This window comes from Acinonyx jubatus, chromosome D1 (genome assembly GCF_027475565.1).
Source record: "Acinonyx jubatus isolate Ajub_Pintada_27869175 chromosome D1, VMU_Ajub_asm_v1.0, whole genome shotgun sequence".
NCBI lineage: Eukaryota > Metazoa > Chordata > Mammalia > Carnivora > Felidae > Acinonyx > Acinonyx jubatus.
The window spans coordinates 35,131,334-35,151,674 of NC_069390.1; the positions used below are offsets into that span (position 1 = coordinate 35,131,334).

A 20,341-nucleotide genomic window follows, 5' to 3' on the forward strand; every position below is an offset into this window, starting at 1 on the left:
ACATCAATCTCAACTAAAACATACCTTCACAGAAACATCTATAATAATGCTTTATCAAATATCTTGCTAACAGGGCCTAGCCAAGTTGACACATAAAATTAGCCATTATAAACACTATGAGAGTTTAGGTAAATTAATTAAAATATTTAATTTTCAGCTTCTCCATTTTCAGAATGAGAACAATAAAAATATTTTACCTGGTTATTGTGTATACTTGAATACATAGCATATGCAAATTGGCCCAGTAACAGAGCAACTAAACAGCAAACATCACTTGATCCCTCCCTCCCTCCCTGACTTTGGCAATAGTCTTTTAAATTGAAAACAACCATCAAGTATTCGTGTGTGTGTGTGTGTGTGTGTGTGTGTGTGTGTGTGTTTAAGTACTTGCCAGCTAAATGTGAGGCCCTGTGCTAGGCACTCTATCAAATGGAACAGATGACATAATTCCTACTCTCAAAAAGCTAATGAGCTCCCACAGAGTGAAATAATATGCTGCTAATAGAAAACAGAGAAAAACAATGTATCAAAAGGTGCCAGGTTGAAAATAATCGCCTATTATTTCAGAATATAGTTTATGGTCTAGTTGATCAGTGTAACAGCTGGGTAATGCTACTGAAGCATAGTTTACAAGATAAATGAAACCAAACAGAGTTGGACTTAAAAACTTTGAATTGGATAGCACAAAGGGCCAGGAAGACATTAAAAGGAAGGAGAGAAAGACAAAGGCATGGAGAAGGGAATGGCTGTGATGTGTGAGAAAAGAGGGAAAGAACTGACAGTTATTAAGGGCCTATGGAGTCTGTGCTGGGCACTTCACTAGTTTTACGTTTATAAGAAATAAGGAATTGAGACTTATAGAAGTTAAGAAATTTGCCCAAGGTAACAATGTTAAGAAGCCCATGGACAGTTTATCATGCATATGAATCCAAAAGTAGTCAGACTTCAGCTTATGAAAACACAATCCCTTACCTAGGCAGTTAAACACAGATTTCACTAGATCTAAATCCCACATGTTTACGTGGAAATTCCAGTGCTTTGCAAAGCATTTTCAAGTACTTCTTAAGTCTCTAAGAGAAAATTTGGTGGGTATTCATTAATCATTTGGGGATGCATTGTTTCTGGCCTCATAAATCTGGCTTCTCCCATTGCTGGTTTCTGCCTCTTCAATTTTATGTCATATAAGATCTCCCGCCTACTAGTTCTATGATGGCTCCTCAGAATCTTTTAATATGTGTGAAACAGTTACAGTAGCCCTCTTTACCTTGTTCATTTCTAGTGTGTGTGTGTGTGTGTGTGTGTGTGTGTGTGTGTGTGTGCGCGCGCGCGCACACACATGTATGAGTGCACAAACGTGCATCCCCCACATACGGGAAATGTGTGTAGTTACTTTACTAGTATTTTTGTGTAATGTACTAAAGTACTGGATGATGAATTTACGGTGATTTAAATAAAGTACAAATATAAATATCTTAGTTCACCTGATATTTTTGACTCACACTTCCGTTTCACGAAGAGGCTGAGTAAGAATCTGCGTGCAGCACGTGCCTTCTGTGGAGACGTTACCACATCTAGCTAATTCATTTTGAGAAAAAGGCCATGACCCTGATGGAAATGTGTTTGCAGAAGTGAGACCAGTACAATTTGGCAACTAATGAAAGACTGTGAATGGATGCATTTCATGTTGTTTTCCAGAAGGCCTTAATAGCCCTCACCAGATATAGGATGGTCAGCAGAAGTAAGAAAGTAGCAAAATGCAATCTCAGTACTTGCTGCAAAGATTAATTTATCTTTGATCTCCAAGAAGATACAAATGCAGAAAACAGATAGAGGTGATTTTTAAGAATCTGTTCAACTCTATAGATTCCCAATAATTGGGTAAACTTAGGAGGACACACAATGGCTCAAGTTTCCAGCGGCCTAGGAAATATGATAATCCTATTACCCCAAGCCTGGAAATACCCCCTGTGACTTGAGATTTTATATTGAAACAGACTGTGAGAAAGGTTTTTTGCCTCTAGTAAAAATGATCTTTTATCAGACCTGTAGTCCTACCACTGGGTCTCCAGAAATGAAATTCCTGATTTAGGGGATGATGCATCTGATTATTACCGAAGATGCAGTAACAAACAGAACAGAGATGGAAATTACCAAAATCCAAAATATGATAGTGACTCTCTGACCACTTGAAAAGTCCGGACTTAAAAGTCATTAAGACCTTTTTCCAATTAGTGCATCAGTGACAATAACTTTATGAAAAAGAAGATATCTCCAAAGATGAGAATTGTGGTTTGCACATAAGACCACTTGAAATTGGAAATTGAATACTCACGTGGACTCCATTAAACCAAAACCTTCCACACTCATCCAGAACCAAGAGATGCTCCAAGCGAGGTAGAGTTGTGCCAATACTTATAGAAATTATCCTCATCAAGGAAAACTGTCTCTTAGAGAGCAGGTAAGGAAGACAGCTAATACCCAAACTGTTCCTCCAGAGCTCTTTGGGATCCCTAGAAAAATATCACCTACTTAGCCAGGCATGTTTATGTTGTGGGAAGCCTCAGAATGGCCATCCCACCAAAGTCTCTATTTCCTGGCAAGGAATAATGTCCAAAGAATGAACATTTATTTTTTTTGAAAAGTTTTATATGAGGGAAGAACATGCGAAAATATTGTTACGTCTGTTCTTTCCTCAATTTCAGCAGATGTTCTGGCTATGCTTGTGACAGGATGGAGAGTACATTCTCTAAAAATCCCCTTATTGGAACAAGAAAACTCCAATAATGTCTGAAAATTAATTTCACTTTGGTTTTTTGGAAGGTATCTGGGGATAATTCATTAACAAAAATAAGTTGGGGGATATTTCTTGCTCACCTCACTTTGTAGAGTAGGATAATTTAATAAGTCATTTTACTTTATTCATACAGCCCTTATAGTTTCCATTTCTAGTATCTGCACTATTCCCAGCATCATTACTCAGTTAGGCTTCATAGCCTCCATCATAGACTGGCACTTTTTCACCTGACTCATTGGTCATGGTGCAGTCACTTCCAGGGGCTCACAGTTCCACTTGCTCCCTAGCTTCTGGAAGTAACCTCCCATCCATCTCAGGTTGACCACAGATGTTCATATAAATCAGAATCTATGTGTTCTTTAGATTCTGTATTAATTTCACAGAATGCTAAAGATTGTTCACATAAATTAGATGTGTAGTAAGGACAGAAACCATTGGCTACACACACCAGATCAGCTGAAAATTTTTACAACTAATCCCTTAAATGTGTAATATGTATTAGAAAGAGAGAAAGTAGGGATGGGGGATTTCAGAGCTAAGAGGCTGAGGAATTAGATTTTTAATCTAAAAACAAACAAACATCTATGTGTTTGCTGGTGCTACCCACTCATAGAGAGCCATGAGTGGGTTAGATTAAAGGATAATATTAACAAGAGACAATTTGCAAACGCAGTGAATAAAAGGGAGGAAATAATTGTAACTACCAGGTTCCATGCTGGATAAGCACATGAATATATGTGCAGTCCACAGAAATTTAAAAAGTGGAGAAGCATCTTGGCTTATAAAAACAAGGTAAGACCAGCTTTGGGAAAATGGAATTAAAGACAATATATGGATTTAAACAGCAAAATGTTTTTGTGTCAGTGGTGCACACTAATCTGGCACTTAGATCGAATTTAGGTTACAGAATTAAAAGCCCTACCAGAGAATATAAGGAAACCATGGGAATGGTTCATAGGGAGGCTGGTACGGTGAAGAATGGATTCTCAGAAGAAAAAATGGATTGGCAGAACAGGGGGAGGAAGGAGGTTCAAAAGGTAAGGCCAATGATGGAAATGAAGACAGATGGTTTGGCAAGATCATTAGTTTCTTCCAGACACCTTGCCTTGTTAAAATGACTGGTGGTGGGCAGAAGTTTCCATTTTGATTAAGTCCCAATAGTTTAATTTTGCTTTTGTTTCCCTTGTCTCAGGAAATGTATTTAGAAAGAAGTTGCTGTGGCCAGTGTCAAAGAGGTGACTGCTTGTGTTCTCCTCTAGATTTTTATATCTCATGTCTCACCTCTAGTTCTTTAATCCATCTTGAATTTATTTTTGTGTACGGTGTAAGAAAGTGGTCCAGTCTCATTCTTTTGCATGCTTTGGTCCAGTTCTCCCAGCACCAATTGTTGAAGAGATGGTCTTTTTCACATTGGATATTCTTTACTGCTTTATCAAAAATTAATGGACCATAATGTTGTGGGTTCATTTCTGGGTTTTCTATTCTGTTACACTGATCTATGCCTATTTTTGTGGCAGTATCAGACTGTTTTGATCACTACAGCTTTGTAATATAACTTGAAGTCCAGAATTGTGACGCCTCCAGCCTTTTCTTTTTCTAGGTTGCTTTCAAATTTTAGGACTCTTTGTTCTAGCTCTATGGAAAATGCTTTGGCATTTTGATAGAGATTGCATTAAATGTGTAGATTGCTTTCATAGTATAGACATTTTAACAGTATTTGTTCTTCCCATCCATGAGTACAGAATGTCTTACCATTTCTTTGTGTCATCTTCAATTTCTTTCATCAGTGTTTAATACTTTTCAGAGTTTTCTCACCTCTTTGCTTAGGTTTATTCTTGAGTATCTTATTGACAAAATAAAAAGCTTCTGCACAACAAAAGAAACACTCAGAGAAACTGAAAGACAAATTAGAGAATGGGAGGAGATATTTGCAAATAACATTTGTGATAAAGTTAGTATCCAAAATATACACAGAACTTACAGAACTCACCACCCCTCAAAATGAATAATCCAATTAAAAATGGGCAAAAAACATGAAGAGACATTTTTCTAAAGAAGACACTCAGGTAACCAACAGACATATTAAAAGATGCTCAATATCACTCATCATCAGGGAAATGAAAATCAAAACTACAATGAGATATTACCTCACACCTGTCAGAATGGCTAAAACCAACAACACAAGAAACAACAGGTGTTCAAGAGAATGCAGAGAAAGAGAAACCCTTTTGCAGTTTTGGTGGAAATGCAAACTGGTACAGCCACTCTGGAAAACAGTATGGAGACTCCTCAAAAAGTTAAAAATAGAACTAGCCTACGACCCAGCAATTTCACTACTAGGTACTTACTCAAAGAATACAAAAATACTAATTCAAAGGGATACATGCATCTCTATGTTTATAGTAGCATTATTTATATTAGCCAAATTATGGAAGCAGCAATAGATGGATGGATAAAGATGTGAGATACATATATATTATATATATATATATGTATATGCATAATGTATATGTATAATTTTATACATATATATATTATCCAGCCATAAAAAATAATTAAATCTTGTCACTTACAATGACATGTATGGAGCTACAGAGTATTACTCTAAGCAAAACAAGTCAGTCAGAGAAAGAAAAATACTGAATGATTTCACTCATATGTGAAATTTAAGAAACAAAACAAATTAGCAAAGGGAAAAAAAAAGAGAGGCAAACCAAGAAAGACTCTTCTTTTTTAATGCTTATTTACTTATTTTGAGAGAGAGAGAGAGAGAGAGAGACAGACAGAAAGCATGCACTCACATGAGCAGGAGAGAGACAGAGGAGAGGGAGAAAGAGAGAATCCAGGCAGGCTCCCCACTGTCAGTGCAGAGCCTTAACCAGAGCTTGCTCTCACAAACTTTTAGGTCCTTGACCTGAGCTGAAATCAAGAGTCGGACGCTTAATCCACTGAGCCACCCACGTGTCTAAGAAACAGACTCTTAACTATAGAGAACAAACTGATGGTTACCAGAAGGGAGGTGTGTTGAACAGGGGATCGGGATTAAGGAGGGCACTCGTGATGAGCACTGGGGATTGCACGGAAGCACTGAAATCACTACATGGTACACCCGAAACTAATATTGCATTATATGTTAACTAACTTTAATTAAAATAAATTCTTAAAACAATGAACACACACACACATACACAAATAAATAAGATGACTGGTGGTGGGCACGAGGGGTACTATCACTCTTGAATACCAGGTTACTCAGGGGGGAAAAGGAAATATTAAAATACATATAACTGTTTGATTTGACTAAAATAAAGAGGAAAATAATGGAAACAGTTAAAGAAATTACAAAAAGGACAACAAATTATCTCAAATATGAGACAATCTTGAGAAAAATAAACAAGAAAAGGAGATTAAAACTTGAGAAATTTATAATAGCATAAGCCATATACCCAAAGTATTGGCTTTGTTTCTGTGTGTGTGATTCACAAAGGGTAAAATGTTCAGTATATAATTACATCTCAATTTATTTCATCAAGTTGAAAATACTCTACTTCTTCCATGAAAGAAAATCATTTCCAGAACTTCCTAGGATTGTCATGGATTGCTTAGGAACATTCTTTGGAAAAACACCATTAGTTTTCTGAATTTTTATTCAATTGGAGTTTTCTTTTTCTTTTCTTTTCTTTTATGACTGGCTACATTGAGTCCTCATAATTTTCTCTATAAATTTGACTTCTTTTTTTTACCAATAAAAATAGCCCTCAGTGATTGAAGGCAGAAAAGTAAAATAAGGTGCTGAAATTAAGGAAGTGCTAAATTAAGTAAATGTAAGGGATGAAGGAGAAATTCTCAGACTGACAAGGCAGCTGCAAATCTCACTGAGTGAGGATGAGCTTGGTGTATGTGAAAAACAGAAGGTCACATGAGCCCAGGAGAATGGCGCAATGAAATGAGATGGGAGATAATTCCTCAAGTGGCATTTTTCCCACCTACTATTGATATCTTGAGGCAAAAAAGAAGCTCACACATGCTGCACACCCCTCATAAAAATTTCAACTGCAGGGGCACATGGGTGGCTCAGTAGGTTAAGCGTCTGACCCTTGGTTTTGGCTCAGGTCATGATCTAGAGGCTTCGTGGGTTTGAGCCCCACATGAAGCTCTGTGCTGACAGCATGGAGCTTGTTTGGGATTCTCTCTCTGCCTCTCCCCCACTTGCACTGTCTGTCTTTCTCAAAATAAATTAATAAACTTAAAAAAAATGTCAACTGCAGAATAAATAACCCCTTCTACTAGAGCTGAATTAAAATCTCAAAGATCCCAAGTAATTAAGAGCTAATGGCTCTTTCCTCATATCCATTTAAAACAATGCTAAACTATGGGATGAGAGTATGGAAGTCTAAGAAAGCACAGTGGTTTCCTGTGATGATTACTCGCATCCACTGACATAGTTTATCTGCTGCTCACTCCTCCACTTCTTTCCTGCTTACATAGACAGAGCAGTGTTGGGAACACAACCTTCCACTAAATACTTGCTTTCCCAGCTACCATGCACCTTGGAGAAACCACTGGACACAGAGATGGCCAATAAGACACCAGCAAAAGCTTTTTGAGGGGTTGTAGGAAGTCACATGCTTTCCTGATGAAAGAGGAACAGAAGTGATTGATATCCTACACATTCAATTTCCTTCATGGATGTAGTGATTTCAGCAGAAGCAGTCTTCTGACGGCCATGAGATATGAAGCAGAAGAGCAGGGGTCCAGATCTTAACATGGTGAAACCAAGACAGAAAACCCTGATGGCATCACTGAGCAATGCCAGTAATAATACACCTCCTGACTGCTTGCTTAGATGAGGAAATTAAACGCAATCTGTTAAGACCTTGATAATTGGGCTTCCTGCCATGTAAAATTAAGTAACACTAACATATATTTTAAAACACTAATATAATAAGTTGTTGTAAATATTTGACTTTTGTTTTGAAAATCAAATGTCAAATATCCAATTCTGCTTTCTCATTTTTTTTTTATTTTTTAAAAAAAAATTTTTTTTCAACGTTTATTTATTTTTGGGACAGAGAGAGAGACAGAGCATGAACGGGGGAGGGGCAGAGAGAGAGGGAGACACAGAATCGGAAACAGGCTCCAGGCTCTGAGCCATCAGCCAAGAGCCCGACGCGGGGTTCGAACTCACGGACCACGAGATCGTGACCTGGCTGAAGTCGGACGCTTAACTGACTGCGCCACCCAGGCGCCCCATCTGCTTTCTCATTTTTAAACGCAGTTTCATTACTACTATGAGCTCAATGAATATAAATGCAGAGAGCAGTCTCCACTGAACTCTTAGGGAGGTCAGCCTAAGTTCTTAAAGCTGGATCAATATAATCACCTCAGCAACACTGTGAGGTTGGTACTTTTACAATTCACATTTTACAGATGACGAACCAGAAGCTGAGCAGTGTAACCAGCCCAAGGCCACACAACTCATGAGTGACAGAGTTCGGTTTGAACCCGTTTGTTTCCCCCAGGGAGCCTGCTTTTAATCACTGTTCAGTACAGCCTTCACCTCCTAAAATGAATGAGCCATTTGATTACACAAGGTTTAATGGACCAAGTTAATGAGATTTTATGTATGCTTTTTTTTTCTTGGAAAAAGAAAAGAATAACTGATACCCATACACACAAAATATAGATCTTCAAAGTAAGTGTTTCTTGCTTACTTTTTGCAGATGTCTACATAATGATTAATACTCCCTCAAGAAATGAACTATAACAGCATAACAAAGCGTCAAACATTAGCACTGTTGAAATTGAAAATAGCCAAGTAATATACATGTCTTCATTTTCATGAAAGCTATTTTAAGGAAAAAAAATACTGACAGATTGTTAATAGATCAAACTAGCAGGTATTCTGCTAATTAGATAAATTGGACAGTATGCTTCTCTTTCATTCAGAACCTGGTGGCAGAAACCTTTGAACACAAGGATGACTGCTGTCAAATGCTCTTGAGTTAATTCCACTGCCCTGTTTACACAAGAAACTCCTAGTAATCTACATTTTAAAGAAACATAGTCCTGTATGTTCAACAGCCTATGATCATGCAAATGAATAATTTGATAGGAAGGGGGCCTTTAAACAAATGAGATAATTCCCTTGCAATACATTTAAGAAGTATCTAATATATATTTTTCACCAGTGGAAAGGGAGGTGGAGATTGTTGAATATCTGACTGTATCACTGTCTATACTCACTCTTTCCTTTTCCTCTCAAAAAAATCTTTTTTAAATTTTATTAATATTTTATTTTTGAGAGAGAGAGAGAGTGAGCGGGCAAGGGGCAGAGAGAGAGGGAGGCACAGAATCTGAAGCAGGCTCCAGGCTCTGAGCTGTCAGCACAGAGCCCAACGCGGGGCTTGAACTTGCAAACTGTGAGATCATTACCTGAGCTGAAGCCGGATGTTTAAATGACTGGGCCACCCAGATGCCCCTCTCTCAAATTTTTAACAGGCAGAAATAATCTGGTGTTAAGAAAGAATGCCAATCACCATTGGACACAATGCCAGCAGGCTACACAGTAGCTAATATTATATATAAACAGAATGGGTATTTAGAAGTAAAAAATAGAATTAGAAAAATGACAGACACAGGCAAGGAAAGATAACAAAATGGGCATTAGAATCAGGGGTCTATGAAGTGATTTCCATTAGTCACGGAGTCTTCAGCCGAGTGAAAATAAACATATGCTGTATTTCTTCAACAGGTTTTTTTTTTTTTAATGCTTTGCCAGCAACTCTGGATTTCACTTTTGTGGTTTTATTTGTAGTCAGTTCTAGCAAAATTTCACTGAAGTGACAAAAAACGAAATAAAACAGGGACCCAAACCAAACTGATAAAAAAGAACGAAGGAGAAATTTATATGCTGACACAGTCAAGAAATCCACCTGCCTTTGTTCTGATTTAGTTTCCTGTGACCTAGTACATGTTGATTTGGCTGACTTGAACACTGGTATCACTGTTGATGTTGCAGGTCTATCCCTGTTTGAATCTTCCATTTGATTGCTCTTTCATTTGCTTTGTGATCTACATGTAGGGCAAAAAAAAAAATGTGCATGAAAGAAATGATCCACTGCAAATCAACGTGTTATCATTTTAGCCATCCATTCTAGCTGCATCCATATGGTTTCGGGAAGCTGAGCAAAAAAAAAGAGGGGGGGATTGGAAAAAGGGAAAGTATGTGTGGCATTCTGCTTGATGCAGCATGAACAGGAGGAGGATAGCAGATGAAGTTTCACCCTTCATTGCACAGTTGTAAACAGCATCTGAGGGGGTTGTATTGAAGATCCTAGGCAGAGCAGACTGTGAAGGACTCACCATCATGCTGTTCAGCCCTTATCTGAAAGTTGCACTCGGTAGTGTGTAAGCAGGCACAGCCTCCAGCAATCAACATTACAGAAACACAAAAAGGAGCCAAACTTCATTCCATCCAGACAATGGGAGCGTTGGCTAGAAAGTACGGAAGGCTAGGGGGTTTGCATGTTTTCGGAGGAAAATAGCAGGGGATGAAATTATTTTGCCTGAAAAGTTGGTCCTGGGATGGAAGTTATTGAATCTATAGAAATGATTTCTAGTCATGAAGGGTAAACATGTATATTATCTACATATTTGGAAACGATATTATATGGAAGAGGAAACATAATTTGTTCTTTATGTCCTAGAATTTAGGCTGACCTGGTACCAACTGTATAAATGGAGGACAGCTACAATATGAATGTAATAAGAATACTCTTTTCATTACAGTGTATCACTGGAAGTATCCAACAAGAAGCTCCAGCAAAAATGGTATACAGAATATTCCATCTTAGATATGTCTCTTCCAGTAATTACTAATTTGTGTGTTAAATATAAATTAAGGATAATATAACTAATCTACCTGCTTCCTCTTCCCTTACAAAACAAATGCCCAGAAGGTATTCAGGATCATTTGACCCATGTTGTAATTATGCACTGGCTCTGAAGGTCCATGAGTAAGTCCCATGCAAGAGACAGGAAGAAGTTTTAAGGGGGAACCAAACTCTGCACTCTGCATTGGCAAGCAAATTAACACTTCCCTAGTAATAGCCACATGGGGCAAGATCTTTGTTTTGTGCTCTAGTGGAAATGTCTTGTTCCTAATTCTGGTTCTACCAATAATTCTTATGGAACACTATTTTCCTGTCTTTGGAACTCATCACTTATCAGATCATCTTGGTTGTAATTGTGAAGTATTTCTGAATTCCTCCATGTCTTTAATTTTTTTTTCAATCTGTATTTTTAATTCTAATAATTTAGGCTGTCATCACATTTTGTCTAGACTTCAGCTGTTCAAAATTCTCTCTACCTTCCCACTGTGCAAGATATTTAAATTCAAATATGAGCATATTTTCCTCTCCCGTAAAATTATTTAATGGTTTCTCATTTTCCATAAAAGTGGTTTTCAACATTCACAGAGGTGGAATCATACATTCAAATAAAATTGGATGTAAGAAATTTCAGTGTATTTGAGGAAGATTTGAATAGGTGAAGCAGAGAGGATTTTTTTAGGATAGGGAAATTATTCTGTATGATAATGATACTATAACTGTGGACACATGATACTACAAATTTGTCAAAACCCATGGAATTTACTGTACAGGGAGTTAACAATGTGTGAAACTTAAAAAAATCAGGAGATACCAAAATGGAATACAGAATGTGTAACAACAACCTAATTGTACTACAATTATGCCAGGTAAAGGTGTATGTTTAACTAAAAATCATATATCTTAAAAATACTCTACCTTTTGTAAAGCTAATGAGTAATCTATTTGAGAACCATTTGATTTCACCAATATTTTAAAATTGGCTATTCTACATAATAACTGCAATGTTATACATTTGTTTCTGCTTTTTAATTTGTATATTCCATCATCAAGAAAACTCTGATTTTCAAAGATAAATCATTGTGAATAATAACATGTATGGTGTTAGTGAACTAGAAGTAGCAACATGGCACCCAACTATACTGATCTGGAAGTTCTTTAAAAAATGTCTTTGTGTGTCAGTGTTGAACCACTCACTAAATATGCCCTACTCGCTTTCTTTAAAAATTCCATCTTAAGGGAGATGATGAACGGTTGGTTCTTCAGCCAGTTCAGTTCTGCCCTTCCTGCCCCCAAAAGATGAGCATATTTTTTCAAATGCATTTAAAACATATCGAGACGTCTGGCAAAGACATTTTTAAAATTTCAGAAAGTATATGTTTTCTGTTTTTGGTTTTTTTTTCATAAATCCACTCCGAGTTATAAAAGTCAATTCCTTCTTGAGACCATATGTTCTTTCAATTCTCTTAATAAATTGTGTACTAAGCAAGGGGGTAGCTCTGTAAGCATCAATCTTCAAATTGAGCTCATTAGATTGTTAAAAATAATCATCACTTCCTGCAAGTTGAGAAATCACAGAACCACCTGAGTAACAGATTTTTTTTAATTAGGAAAAATGGTGATTTTTTTTTGTCTCATTGGCAAAATCTGTGTCACTACCTTGTCTTAGAAGAGGCGAGGCACTTCAGTATAAAAAGGACATTCTGTAAATCGTGTTGTAAATCATTAAAGGTAAATTCAGAAAGTCAGCAATTTAAAAACTTTAAAAGTTCATAATTTGTTAGTCTAACATTTTATTAATAACATCTTCATATCTATTAATGTTTATCTACACAACATTCCATGACTGTTAAGTATTTTTCAATAACAACTTTAATAAGACCTGACACTCTTAAATTTTCTAACACTGCTTTTACACCCTTGATACAAGTTGTATTTTTCACAACTTGACTAACAGGCTAAAAATTCAACTAAATAAGTGCAAATACTTTATCTTTTGGATGTCATATTTTATGGACAGACATAAATCATGTAAACTCTTATTCAGATTTTTTCAATCTCCGTGTTCAAACCAAATCATCAGATATGTTAGATATACAACTTAATCCAATTCTCTGCTCATTATCTCCATTTATATAAGAAGCTCCCTTATGTAAAACAATAACTACCCCAAAACAGCCACCCAAGTCCCCTGTCTCTTGTAATTCATAATACCATGTATGTATTTGTTTATATGTCATTAGTGACTAAGGCAGCCTTAACTTTTCTGTCAATTTCATTAAACTTTCTGTAGAGTTCTTCCTGACTCCAGCCTTTGACCTCCCTTCTCTTAGAGCATTTACTTTAGAAACTTTCCTTTGTAAATTCTTTCTGAGATTCTCAGAAAGATGTACAACTTTCACAATCCAGAAAAGTCTTTCTAGGACCTGGGAGTCACCCTTTTGAAATGCAGCCATCAAAGGTGACAATGCACAATTCCCAACCTCTGTTACCTGTGGGAGGATAGTAGCCTAAGTGCAATGAAGCAGTAATTATCAAACACAATGGATAACTTTTTATTAAGACATTTAACAGCGGATTCAGGAAAACAGGAAGTATTCCCTTAAACAAAGGATTCACAAAACTTCAACTGAATTATTCCTCCCTCTGGTTGTACTGAGGTAGGAAGAAAGGACATACAGACGGTAATAGAGAGACGGAGGCAAGGAGGTTCCAGATAAAATGGAACTGCAATGACTGAGAATGTACACACGTTGCAGAACAGGTAGTTAATAGATTGTCCAGAACTACCCACGGTAAACAAAACAAAAACCAGGAAAATGAATAAAAAACAGATTAAAAAAAAACCACAAAACATAGGGGAAACAAAATAAGAGAACATATCATATATGCAGAAAAGAGTTAAAAAATTGAGGCTAAAAAATATGGAACTCAAGGAAATTTATAATTTATTATAAAGTGTTGCTGTAAATATTTAATAAAATTAATTCAGTACAACGGATCGCAAAGATGTGAAGATAAAAAGGAAAGGTGAGGGGCGCCTGGGTGGCTCGGTCGGTTAAGCATCCGACTTCCGCTCAGGTCATGATCTCACGGTCCCTGAGTTCGAGCCCCGCGTCGGGCTCTGTGCTGACCGCTCAGAGCCTGGAGCCTGTTTCAGATTCTGTGTCTCCCTCTCTCTCTGCCCCTCCCCCATTCATACTCTGTCTCTCTCTGTCTCAAAAATAAAAATAAACGTTAAAATTTAAAAAAAAAAAAAGGAAAGGTGAGTATGGATACTGCAGAATCAAGAAAACAGATAAGCAAAAGGATCCCATTTTAGAAAAAAATTAGAATCGACAGCTAATGACATGATTCAGCCTTAAGTTACTACCATGGGGGGAAAGTCTGTCATTGCGAAGACATGACAAAAAGGCTGAAGCAGTGCAGAGAAGGGAGGCATCTAGTGCTTTTGGATAAGTTTTAAAAATCCTCCTTTTTCCCTCTGGTTTGGTTAGATTCTTAAAATTCTCTAGGTTGATTTTTTAAATTTTTTTCCTGGAAAAATCATCCATTTTGCATAAAATTAAGTTTAAAAATCCCTTTAATTTGCAAGTATTTAAGAGGGTTGTCTTGTGATTGTTGGCCCATATTCTTTCCTTATTTTTGGATTTTTTTTTTCCAGCCTTCCCTTCCCTATGATTCCAGAGTCACCAAGCATTGGGGAATCTTACAATAACTGTCTGCACCTCTGGCCTTGAATTCCAGGCACAGCATTGCTGGGTGGCCCTCGGGGCACTGAGATCCACTTTTGGTCAGTGCTGTCTGTGTGCCTCAAATGTCCTTCCTAGCACCCCAACTTGATTTGTCCTAAGTTTCACAGTGCCTGACAGTCTCTCTTCCCTCCATTTTCATTAAAGATTAACTTTCTCCTTTTATTAAGTCTCCTTTCATTTGTTTTATAAAAGACAAAAATACCCCTGGGTGGTATTTAAGAAAATACATATGGTGTCATTCTTTTTTATTCAGAGAAGACAATGAGATAGAGATCTCTATATTCTGACATCTTTAACCAAAGTAGCATTAGTTTTATTTAAACTTTTAACATTTCTTTATTATTGAGAAACAGAGAGAGAGCATGAGCATGGGAGGGGCAGAGAGAAGGGGAGACACAGAATCTGAAGCAGGCTCCAGGCTCTGAGCTGCCAGCACAGAGCCTGACTCGGGGCTTGAACTCACAAACTGCAAGATCATGATCTGAGCCGAAGTCAGACGCTCAACCGACTAAGCCACCCAGGTGCCCCTGGGTGGTATTTAAGAAAATACATACAGTGTCATTCTTTTTTATTCACAGAAATAAAAAGCCAAATTGATAGAATGCTATTTCAGTCTTTTGATAATTTTTGAAGTAACAAGAATAACTGTTATGTTTAAAGATACTATGGTGAGTAACAGAGATCAAATGACTCATCTACTGAGACTGTCACAATGTGTACATCTAATCCCCAGTGCATATTGTTCATCCTTACTAGATTCAAAGTAAGAAGTTCTTGACTGTTCAAAATTAAAGTAAGGCCACTATTCCATTTATCTATTTGATTTTTAAATAAGGTAAGAACAAAGGTAATGACATATTTAATTTTGTGAACACAGGTCCCTACCGCTTCTGGTTTGCAAAGTCAACTGCCTCCAGGGGCCAGGCAGGTGGGTAATGCAAATATGTGAACCTAAGGGCTGGGATAGAGAGTGGGAAAACAGATCTCTGTCAGGAATCCAGAAAAGCAGCATTTAATTGAAGAAAGGAATTCTGTAAAACAGTAAGAAAACTTAAAGATACTGGGTCCCAATATGAGGGAAATAATAGGGAATGGGAACTTGAAAAAATAGAAAGCAAATGCTTTATCTAAAATATATTCCTGATACTTGGTATATATTTTGATACTAAAGCATTAGTGACTACCTCAATTTGAAAAAAGTTATGTGGACTGGAGCACCGAGGTGACTCAGTTGGTTAAGGGTGCTACTCTTGATTTTACCTCAGGTCATGATCTCGAGGTTGTGGGATCGAGCTCCACTGGGGCTCTGTGCTGACAGCTCGGAGGCTGCTTGGAATTCTGTCTTTCCCTCCACCTCCCTCAAAATAATTAAACATACATAGAAAAAGTTATGCAGACCAGTTCTGGGACAGACAAACAAAGCACGTGCAGACCATGCACTGCCAGTTCATGACCTCTACCATAATGTTTACTTCTCACCCTTATGGTCTAAAATACAATTTTCAGGATCTCTGCATCACATTTTGTGAATGACTTTGTTTTTATTGCCATGTTATATTTTATCCAAATTTTGGCTTCATTTTCTTAGACTTTGTTCTAAATTTTTAATAACCCACATAGAAATAATTTATGTATAACTTGAAGCACAAAAAATTAATTTGTTCAAGATAATGCTTCTAGTAAATTTTGAGCCTTGCTATATAAAATCCAGGTAGTCTGTCTCAAGTCTGTGATCTTAATTTCTTTAATTTTGTAGTAAAACTAGTTTAGACTTTATCATCTTTTAATATACAGATGCAAATGTTTTATGTTATTTTTTATGTTTCCTTCAAAAGTTGAAAGATATCAAAAATGATTGTTCAAAGTGAATAATGGTAACTACTGTATATGTCATTTACAAAAACAAATTAATGGTTCATTTTATTAGAGAAAATAAAATCCACATTGTTGCTACATAAATGTGTAAATACTAGTATTTACATTTTGGGACATTTGTTAATTCATTTTGAGATAGAAACTGTGCTGCTTTAATATGTGAAATAGGTAAAAATTGACAACATGCATTTTTCCATTTATTTTTTTCATTTTTCTATTTAAAACTTGACAAAGGTAAATTGATATTTTAAAATATATTTTGATCTAAATTATCTTATTGAAAACTTTAATTTCTATGCATAAGGATTTCTTTTATAATGATATACAAAATACAACTTAGAAAACCATACAACACATATTTTCCCACTATTTTTTTCCTCACGAATATCTTATGACTTCTGAATTCTGATTGATTGATGTTTTTAATATGGTGGCTATATCATTAAAATGGAAACATGACCCTTCAAAAAGTTATTTTTAAATTTTGGGGTGGCATAACTTGTATACTCTGCTAAGAATAAAGTGACAACTAAAGTCAACCTTAATATATTTGAGTTTGCCTTGAAGCGACCTGTATATCCTAGTTTATTTTTAAATGTTTAAAAGCATTGTGGTGGCTCTATTTTATTGTTTTTGAGAGAATGTTTTTATATGTCCTCTACTCCTGAATGCCTTTAAATGTAAGCACAAAATGTTTAAATAAAACTGCAAAAATGCTACATAAACATAAAGGTAACTTCACATGTGGCTTGTGTGAAGGAGACAAGACAATCAACTAGGACTGAGAAAGTCATTCATATGAAAACAACATAACAGGGGCACCCTTAACTGGGTGGTGCAGTGGGTTAACTGTCCGACTCTTGATCTTGGCTCAAGTCATGATCTCACAGTTTGTGATTTTGAGCCCTACATTGGGTTCTGCACTGATGGCGGGGAGGCTGCTTGGAATTCTGTCTCTCCTCCTTTCTGCCCCTCCCCCCTACTTGTGAGCGTTCGCTCCTGCTCTCTCTCTCTCAAGATATAAACTTAATGGGAAGATGGTGGCGTAGGAGGACGCTGGGCTCAATGCGTCCTGTGGATCACTTAGATTCCACCTACACCTGCCTAAATAACCCAGAAAACTGCCAGAAGACTAGTAGAATGGAGTCTCTGGACCCAAGCGCAGACAGACGAGAGGCCCACGGAAGAGGGCAGGTAGGGCGGCAAGGCGGTGCGCGCTACACGGACTGGCGGGAGGGAGCCAGGGCGGAGGGGCAGCCTGCCGGCCAAGCAGAGCCCCCGAGTCTGGCGGGCAAAAGCGGAGGGGCCAGACGGAGTGTGTTCCGACAGCAAGCGGGATTTGACATCTGGAAGGTTATAAGCTAACAGCTCTGCTCAGAGAACGGGAGGGCTGGAGGACAACAGGAGGGAGAGTTGTTGAGCCCCAGACGACAGAGCTCAGCTTGGCGGGGAACAAAGGCGCTCGCCAGCGCCATCTCCCTCGCCCATCCCCCAGCCAAAATCCCAAAGGGAACCGGTTCCTGCCAGGGAACTTGCTTGCACCGTGCAAACACCCAACGCTGTGCTTCTGCAGATCCATCCCTCTGGCGGGTCTGACTCCCTCCCGGTGCTGCAGGGCCCCTCCCGAAGCAGATCACGGAAGGAAAAGCGAGCTGAACCTGCCCCTTCCGCCCCCAGCACCTTGCCGATTCACCCCAGCTAATACCCCAGATCCCCAGCCCCACAAGCCTGGCAGTGTGCAAATAGCCCAGATGGGCCATGCCACCCCACAGTGAATCCCGCCCCTAGGAGAGGGGAAGAGAAGGTACACACCAGTCTGATTGTGGCCCCAGCGGTGGGCTGGGGGCAGACATCAGGTCTGACTGCGGCCCCGCCCACCAACGCAAGTTATTCAAGACAGCACAGGGGAAGTGCCCCTCAGTTCCACACCACTCCAGGGACTATCCAAAATGACAAAACGGAAGAATTCCCCTCAAAAAAAACTTCCAGGAAATAACGACAACTAATGACCTGATCAAAAACGATTTAAACAATATAACAGAAAGTGAATTTAGAATAATAGTCATAAAATTAATCGCTGGGCTTGAAAGCAGTATAAAGGACAGCAGAGATTCTCTTGCTACAGAGATCAAGGGACTAAGGAACAGCCAGGAGGAGCTAAAAAATGCTATTAATCAGCTGCAAAATAAAATGGAGATGACCACAGCTCGGATTGAAGAGGCAGAGGAGAAAATAGGTGAACTAGAAGATAAAATTATGGAAAAACAAGAAGCTGAGAAAAAGAGAGATAAAAAAATCCAGGAGCATGAGGGGAAAATTAGAGAACTAAGTGATGCACTAAAGAGAAATAATATACGCACAATTGGTATTCCAGAAGAGGAAGAGAGAGGGAAAGGTGCTGAAGGTGTACTTGAAGAAATAATAGCTGAGAACTTCCCGGATCTGGGGAAGGAAAAAGCCATTGAAATCCAAGAGGGACAGAGAACTTCTTTCAGACTTAACTTGAATCAATCTTCTGCATGACATATCATAGTGAAACTGGCAAAATACAAGGATAAAGAGAAAATTCTGAAAGCAGCTAGGGATAAACGTGCTCTAACATATAAAGGGAGACCTATAAGACTCATGACCGATCTCTCTACTGAAACTTGGCAGGCCAGAAAGGAATGGCAGGAAATCTTCAATGTGATGAACAGAAAAAATATGCAGCCAAGAATCCTCTATCCAGCAAGTCTGTCATTTAGAATAGAAGGAGAGATAAAGGTCTTCCCAAACAAAAACTGAAGGAATTCATCACCACTAAAGCAGCCCTACAAGAGATCCTAAGGGGGATCCTGTGAGACAAAGTACCAGAGACATCGCTACAAGCATGAAACCTACGGACATCACAATGACTCTAAACCCATATCTTTCAATAATAACACTGAATGTAAATGGACTAAATGTGCCAACCAAAAGACATAGGGTATCAGAATGGATAAAAAAACAAGACCCATCTATTTGCTGTTTACAAGAGACTCATTTTAGACCTGAGGACACTTTCAGATTGAAAGTGAGGGGATGGAGAATTATTTATCATGCTACTGGAAGCCAAAAGAAAGCTGGAGTAGCCATATTTATATCAGACAAACTAGACTTTAAATTAAAGGCTGTAACAAGAGATGAAGAAGGGTATTATATAATAATTACAGGGTCTATCCATCAAGAAGAACTAACAATTATAAATGTCTATGCGCCGAATACCGGAGCCCCCAAATATATAAAACAATTACTCACAAACATAAGCAACCTTATTGACAAGAATGTGGTAATTGCAGGGGACTTTAATACCCCACTTACAACAATGGATAGATCATCTAGACACATGGTCAATAAAGAAACAAGGGCCCTGAATGATACATTGGATCAGATGGACTTGACAGATATATTTAGAACTCTGCATCCCAAAGCAACAGAATATCCTTTCTTCTTGAGTGCACATGGAACATTCTCCAAGATAGATCACATACTGGGTCACAAAACAGCCCTTCATAAGTATACAAGAATTGAGATCACACCATGTATACTTTCGGACCACAATGCTATGAAGCTTGAAATCAACCACAGGAAAAAGTCTGGAAAACCTCCAAAAGCATGGAGGTTAAAGAACACCCTACTAAACAATGAATGGGTCAACCAGGAAATTAGAGAAGAAATTAAAAAATATATGGAAAAATATGAAAATGAAAATACAACAATCCAAATGCTTTGGGATGCAGCGAAGGCAGTCCTGAGAGGAAAATACATTGCAATCCAGGCCAATCTCAAGAAACAAGAAAAATCCCAAATACAAAATCTAACAGCACACCTAAAGGAAATAGAAGCAGAACAGCAAAGACACCCCATACCCAGCAGAAGAAGAGAAATAATAAAGATCAGAGCAGAAATAAACAATATAGAATCTAAAAAAAAAAAAACTGTAGAGGCGATCAGTGAAACCAAGAGTTGGTTTTTTGAAAAAATAAACAAAATTGATAACCTCTAGC

At 37.8% G+C, this 20,341-nt stretch overlaps 1 protein-coding gene and 1 long non-coding RNA gene across 5 annotated transcripts in view; both read right to left on the reverse strand.

Moving 5' to 3' along the window:
* Window positions 1-5,201, reverse strand: part of LOC128311807 (uncharacterized) — a 44,662-nt gene extending 39,461 nt beyond the window's left edge. For both annotated transcript variants that reach the window (XR_008290422.1, XR_008290423.1), the window contains exon 1: window positions 4,547-5,201. This is a non-coding gene — a long non-coding RNA (uncharacterized LOC128311807). The remainder of the gene's footprint in view (window positions 1-4,546) is intronic.
* The window catches only part of LUZP2 (leucine zipper protein 2), a 491,439-nt gene that overhangs the window by 338,083 nt on the left and 133,015 nt on the right, over window positions 1-20,341 (reverse strand). The window lies entirely within an intron of this gene.